Source organism: Chamaea fasciata, unplaced genomic scaffold, assembly GCF_029207755.1.
Source record: "Chamaea fasciata isolate MVZ Bird 193981 ecotype frontalis unplaced genomic scaffold, bChaFas1.0.hap1 SCAF_28, whole genome shotgun sequence".
Classification (NCBI taxonomy): domain Eukaryota; kingdom Metazoa; phylum Chordata; class Aves; order Passeriformes; family Sylviidae; genus Chamaea; species Chamaea fasciata.
Genome location: NW_027094113.1, coordinates 1967261 through 1974263, shown reverse-complemented (window position 1 = coordinate 1974263; position 7003 = coordinate 1967261).

Genomic DNA, 7003 nt, shown 5'->3' with positions numbered 1-7003 from the left:
GCTGCATTTAAAGGTTAACACTTGTCCCGGGAGAGAGTTGAGTGTCTGTGCTCTGAAATAGCATCTGCTGACGCCGGTGTCTCGCAGCTCTTTGGTTTGGGCTTTTTCTTAAAAGACCAATTATGTCCTTTTTTTTTTCCACTGCACTCACTCACAGCCCTGTTGAGGAGGGAGCCTGATGTGATGTGCATCATTGTGAGATCTCCAGTCGTCACCACCTTCCCAGTGCGGTAACATTAATTCACACCTCCCACACGCGCTGCCTTTCTCTAATACAGCAGCAACAACCTGGCATGGAGAGTGAAATTACAGCAGAAAAAGACTTTCCGCTGAATTACCTCAATGTTTTGAGTAACCTCAAAAATCACACCGTGCCTTTCTTCCTGCTCCCTCCCGGCCCTGCTGGATCGGGGGTTTTGCATCCCGCTAAAAACACGTGGGGCGTCGCTGCGAGCGAGGAGCGAAGGGCTCTGAGCACGGGGAGAGCCCTGCAGGGTCTGGGCTGGGAGGTGCCGCAGGGGGACGTGTTTAGCGTGTTTGCTTCTTATCCCCAAAAAGGGCTCAGGGTAACTTGGGAGCTGCCGTCAGCTCGGAGCCAAAGGGGCTGCTGACCCTGATTGGAACGTGAGCACCAGCCTCTGCTATCCAGATGGGCAGTGCTCTTGTCCCCAGCGCCTGGCATCCTGCTGGGCTGTGCCCTTGTCCCCAGCCCCTGGCATCCAGCTGGGCTGTGCCCTTGTCCCCAGCCCCTGGCATCCTGCTGGGCTGTGTCCTTGTCCCCAGCCCCTGGCATCCTGCTGGGCTGTGCCCTTGTCCCCAGCCCCTGGCATCCTGCTGGGCTGTGCCCTTGTCCCCAGCCCCTGGCATCCAGCTGGGCAGTGCCCTTGTCCCCAGCCCCTGGCATCCAGCTGGGCTGTGTCCTTGTCCCCAGCCCTTGACATCCAGCTGGGCTGTGCCCTTGTCCCCAGCCCCTGGCATCCTGCTGGGCTGTGTCCTTGTCCCCAGCCCCTGGCATCCAGCTGGGCTGTGTCCTTGTCCCCAGCCCCTGGCATCCAGCTGGGCAGTGCCCTTGTCCCCAGCCCCTGGCATCCAGCTGGGCTGTGCCCTTGTCCCCAGCCCCTGGCATCCAGCTGGGCTGTGCCCTTGTCCCCAGCCCCTGGCATCCTGCTGGGCTGTGCCCTTGTCCCCAAATTCCCATCTGCACAATGTCCCCACTGATGTGCAGGGACCCAGAGCGCCAGGTGGGTGTTTCCGTGCAGGTTTTGCTCCCAGAAGCCCCACGGCCATCACCGCTGCTGTGAAACCTCTTCCCAAACACTCAAAGGAGCCATCCTCCTCCAGGGAAAGGGAAGATGAAGAGGTGCTGGAGGTGTTTGATCACCTGCGGTGGTGGCAGTGCCCAGGCCCCCACAGGGGATGTGACAGAGTGGGCAGAGGAGCTGCTCCAAGGGCACTCCCAGCTCGTGGGGATGGAGAGCACAAAGCAGAGATGAACTCCCTGCTCCTGCCTCCATCCCCACGGGGTGCTGGGGCTGAATCCGCAGGGAAAGGAGCTGCTGCAGCAGCAGCAGAAGGAAAAAGGGGATTTGTGGGGCTGCAGCTGTGCCCGCTCAGGGCTGTGGTCACTGCAGCGATGACCAGGAGCACAAAGAGAGCCCTGACCATGATAAGCTTTTACCAGAAAAAGGAGCAGCCTGAAAAACAAAGGTGTGATTCCTCAGCTGATACCGGGGGTACAGTAACACCCCGGGGTGTGCCTGGTCTCCTCCCCCACCCCTTGGCTCCCCTTGCAGCTCACAGGAAATAAATTGCAGCTCTTTGCTCCACAGGACATGGGCCGTGGTTTGTGTGACACGGTGCCACAGCTCAGCCCCGGGGACAGCCCTGGGCAGGCAGCAGCCAGGGGCTGTGTGGGGCTCTGGGGGATCCCAGGAGCTGCTCCTTCCTCCAGAGAGCTCAGATTGGGGTGTGTAAGGAGAGGTGAACTGGTTTTCTCTGGAAGTTTCAGGGGAAATGAAGCAAGCGCTTAGAGTCTATTTGAGAACGAAACACTCTTTGCTAGTCAGAAATCCCTGGGAAAGTATCCTGCCCTGGGAAAGATGCCTCCAGCATCCCTGATCCCTCCCCCCTGCACCCCTCTGGCCTCCCTCCTGCACCCCTCCTGCATCCCTCCCACACTCCTGCAGCCTCCCCTCTGCCCCTGCCCTGGCCTTGTGACCCCCCTGCCCCATCCCATGGCCCTGCCACGTTCCCTGCAGTGCCCAGCTCCTGGCAGGGCCTTTCCTGGCTCCTGGGGCAGCTCTAGGAATGCTTCCCATACTCTGGAAGAGGTGTCCTGCAGCTGTGGTGCTGCCAGGGTGATCCCGGAGCCTGCGTGCTCCATTGGAGCAGGGCAGGGACTGGGGGGAGTCTCTGCTCCAGGCTGGGCCTCGGCCAGGGACTGGGGAGCCCCTGCAGGGCTGGACAATTCCCTGGGGCAGGGAACACATCCTATGGGGTTGGAATTCCCCATGGAATCCAGTGGGACTGGGGGATGTCCCCAAGGGCACTGTGACATCAGCCGGGTCAGGGCGGGGTCAGTGGAAGCCCTGCCCTGGCAACCCCGGTGTTGGGGGGTCCCTGCCCCAAAGGGGACCCAGCTGGGCCTGGCAGGGGCTCAGTGTCCCTCCGGGCACAGCCCCTGTCCCCAGGGCCAGCAGCGGTGGCCCTGCCGCTCAGCCCAGCTGCTGGCAGGGCCAGCTGGGGCAGTGGCAGCAGCAGGATGTCCCCAACCCCAGGATGGCCTTGGCAGGGCCACCTTTGGGGCTCCGCGTGGCTGCAGGACGGCACTGCAGGACTGGAGTGCCAGCGAGGCTGTGCCACGGTGAGACGGACAGGGACAGGGACAGGGAGAGGGACAGGGACAGGGACAGGGACAGGGACAGGGGCAGGGATAGGGATAGGGACAGGGACAGGGACAGGGACAGGGACAGGGACAGGGACAGGGACAGGGACAGGGACAGGGACAGGGACAGGGACGGGACAGGGAGAGGGACAGGGACAGGGACAGGGACAGGGACAGGACAGGGACAGGGACGGGACAGGGACAGGGACAGGGACAGGGACAGGACAGGGACAGGGACAGGGACAGGGAGAGGGCCAGGGACAGGACAGGGACAGGGACAGGGACAGGGACAGGGACGGGACAGGGAGAGGGACAGGACAGGGAGAGGGACAGGACAGGGACAGGGACGGGACAGGGAGAGGGCCAGGGACAGGACAGGGACAGGGACAGGGACAGGGACAGGACAGGGAGAGGGACAGGACAGGGACAGGGACAGGGACAGGGACAGGACAGGGACAGGGAGAGGGACAGGGAGAGGGACAGGGACAGGGACAGGGACAGGGACAGGGACAGGGACAGGGACAGGGACAGGGACAGGGACAGGGAGGGGGGAGGCACCTCCAGCCCCAGGGATGGGATTTTCCAGCTCTGTGCCCTGTGCAGGTTTAGCAGCCCCAGGATGCTCCATGGGATCCTCTGCTTTGGGCGGGAGTGTGGTGAGAAAACCACAAAGGGTGCTCAAGGGTCGGGAGGTGTTTTGTGGTCTCATTTGGGGATTTTCTTGGTGGTGTTTCTTGCAGTGTTGGGGCTCAGTGATGCCACCTCCAGCAGAGGTGACACCCATGGGGACACAGTGCCACAGCTCGGGCACAGTGGTTGGAGGATGCTGGTGGTGCTCAGAGGATGTTGAGGATGTTGAGTGTGGCTGCCCTGGGGATGGGCTGAGGTGGGACCTGTCAGACCACATCCCCGCAGCTTAGAAGTCAGCTGAGAGATGGGGATTCATTTCCTGTAAACACTCTGGGGGTTGTTTGTATTTATTAGAATTTATTGTTTATTGTTACTGAATTTCTGAATCTCAATCCAAGCCCCAGTGCCCCTAGCAGGGCGCTGCTGTTCAGCCTTTGCTGCCAAAGCCAAAGGAGCTGAGCTGGATTTGAAATGCAAATGTTGATGCTCTGCCCTCCCTGGGGCTGTGAAATCAGGCAGTGTAAGACTGAAATTATTTAGATTTCGAATACTCTTGGTCCTTGCAATGCCGGGGCTCAGTGATGCCACCTCCAGCAGAGGTGACACCCACGGGCACACGGTGCCACAGCTCAGGACAGGGACAGTCCTGCTGCTCTGGGGGGTCCCAGGGGCTGCTCCTTCCTGCAGGGACCCAAGCTGGGGCCGGGTTCCCAGGGAGGGATGAACTGGTTTTCTCTGGGAAGTTCTGGGGTGCTGCAGTGACCACTTGGGGTCCATTTGAGACTCAAGTTCTCTGGTGGTCAGAGAGCCGGGAGAAATCGTCCTGCAGCATCCCGCCAGCATCCCTGGCCCCTCCTGCATCCCTCCCACACTCCTGCAGCCTCCCCTCTGCCCCTGCCCTGGCCCTGTGACCCCCCCTGCCCCATCCCATGGCCCTGCCATGTTCCCTGCAGTGCTCAGCCCCTGGCAGGGCCTTTCCTGGCTCCTGGGGCAGCTCTGGGAATGGAATGTGGCATGTGCCCGAGGGCTCTGTGACATCACCGTGGGCTGGGTGGGGTCAGTGGAACCCCTTCCTGTGGCATCCTGCTGGACTGTGCCCAGAGGCTGCACTGGCCACCAGCTGTCACCAGGTGCTCCTGCCCTGAGCCACAGGTGTCACCTTGCTGGGGGACTGGCATCGCTGAGCTGCCCTGGCTGAGCACAGGTAGGTGTCCCTTGGGCTGTTTGGCATCGTGGTGACACTAAACCCTGCAGGAGACACCAAACCCTGCAGGTGGCACCAAGCCATGGAGGTGACACCAAGCCATGCCAGTAAATTCAGCAATTTGCAGTAAGAAAATGATGCCTTTGCAGCTAAAACAACCAGTTCCCAAATTAAATTCCTGGCTGGGCATGGTGGAGATCTCCTGGCTATCCCAGGATGAGGTTCCCAGTGGAGAAATGCAGATGAGGTGCAATTAGATTAATTAACTAGAGGAAGGACTGAGGGGGTGAGCAGGAAGGAGGAGCTGTCTCTGGAGCTGTCAATCCCAGCTGGGGCTGGGTGGTCTGGACCCTGCTCTGGACAAGCAGCTCAGGTTGCCCCTGTTCCCTCCATGAAAGGTGGGGCAGGATGGAATTCTGGCCCTGGGAAGTGGTGCTGGGTTGGTGCTGAGAGCAGGAGGTGGCAGAGGTGTCTGAGAGTGTGACTCCCTGAAGGGGCCTTGCTGCACAAAGACATTTCTGACGGCTGCTTCCAAAGCAGACGGAGCATTTTTCCATCTCTGAGAGCCAAATGCAATAGGAATTGGGGGGGGGAGGAGGATGAGGAGGAGCTGAATCTTCTCTGTGCAGCTCAGGCTGGTTTCCAGTGTTGGAGAGAGACTGATCCAGTGGCTGTGACCTGCAATTCCCAGGCACGGTGGGATGGGTGCTGCCAGCGGCCAGTTCACCCTCTGGTGGCAGCAGGGGCTCAGCTGGGCGCCCTGGGGACAAACACAAGGACAGGAACGCTGAGGAGCCGCCCTGGTGCAGCTGCAGGAAGGGGACAAGAAAGGCAGAGGGAGGCCAAGGTTGTGCAGGGGGTTAAGGGAGGGGCTGCAGCAGGAGCTGGGAGCAGATTCTGGAGCTTCTCCACCCTCTTGCTGTGACCTTCCCCAGCCCAATCCCTGCCCAGGGCACAGGCTGAGCCCCTGGCCGGTGCTGAGCTGGCCCAGCCCTGCAGGCCCAGCACGAAGCCCATGCTGACACAGCACAGGGGATGCTCAGGAGCACCGCAGAACGTGAGGCCAATTCCTTGGAAAGCAGCCCTGGACTGAGGCTCGTGGGCACCAGCCACCCCCAGAGCACCCTTGAGCCCTTTCTGCCTCAAACTGCTGCTCTGGCCCCTCACAGTGGTATTGGTGCTTCTTTCTCATTGTTTTCCGGCTTTAATTTTGGTTCTGGTTTTGGGGCTCAGCTGTGGCAGACCCCTGGCAGGGCTGGGGTTTGGCCCCTGCCCAGGATGGCACGGGTGGGTGGGGTTGGGGGTACCTGGCACGTCCTGGGCAGGCTGGTGCTGGGCTAGGCAGAGGGGGATGCTCTGCTGCTGTTCCTGCAGAAAGGAACAATTCCTTTGGGAAGGGGGAGTCTCGAGTGGCGCTGGGAAGCTTCCCTTGGCATTTTGGAGCCCCACAAACAGGTCATGCAGAGCTGCATCGAGGAGTTTCTGCATCAGATCAGCTGCTTGTGCCTGGCTGTGAGAAATGTGCCCTGTGCTCCCAGTTAGTCCTGGGCCTGGAGTGCTCCTGGAGCTTCCCTGGGAAACTCCTGGATTTTCTGCATTCCCATTTGTCCCTGGACTGGATGGGACAGCGGTGCCAGCTCTGCCCTGCAGGGTGTGCTGGGCCTCTCCTCTCCAAACCCTGGGCAGGAGGTGATGGTGGCTCCTGGTGGGAGAGGCAGCTCTTCCCCTGGGGACATGGTGGGAAAAGGAAAATTCAGAATATCCAGGAAGCGAGTCCAAAACCCAGCACTTTCCCCTCCCAGTGCGAGCCACCTTCTCATCTCTGCTGTTGGCTTCACTCGTAGCTTTTTGGCAATGAGAGACTCCCCAGGAGGAGGGAAACTGAGGCACAGCAGGGACAGACAGCTGAAGATCCAGGGCTTTCCCCAGGGCTGCCAAGGCAGGAGCTGCTGCTCTGATGGCACAAAGGTGTGCCAGGGGTCGGGATGGAGCTCAGGGAAAGGTTCTTCCCCCCGAGGCTGCTGGGGCACTGCCCAGGCTCCCCAGGGAATGGTCCCAGCCCCGAGGCTGCCAGAGCTCCAGGAGCGTTTGGACAACGCTCTCAGGGATGCTCAGGGTGGGATTGTTGGGGTGTCTGTGCAGGGACAGGGGCTGCACTGATGGTCCTTGGGGGTCCCTTCCAGGATTTTATGATTCTCGTGGCTGGACTCAGCCCTGCTGTGTTGATGCCTTGGGAAGACTGACCTGGAGCAGAGACTGGACAGAGAATAAAGTAGGTATTTACT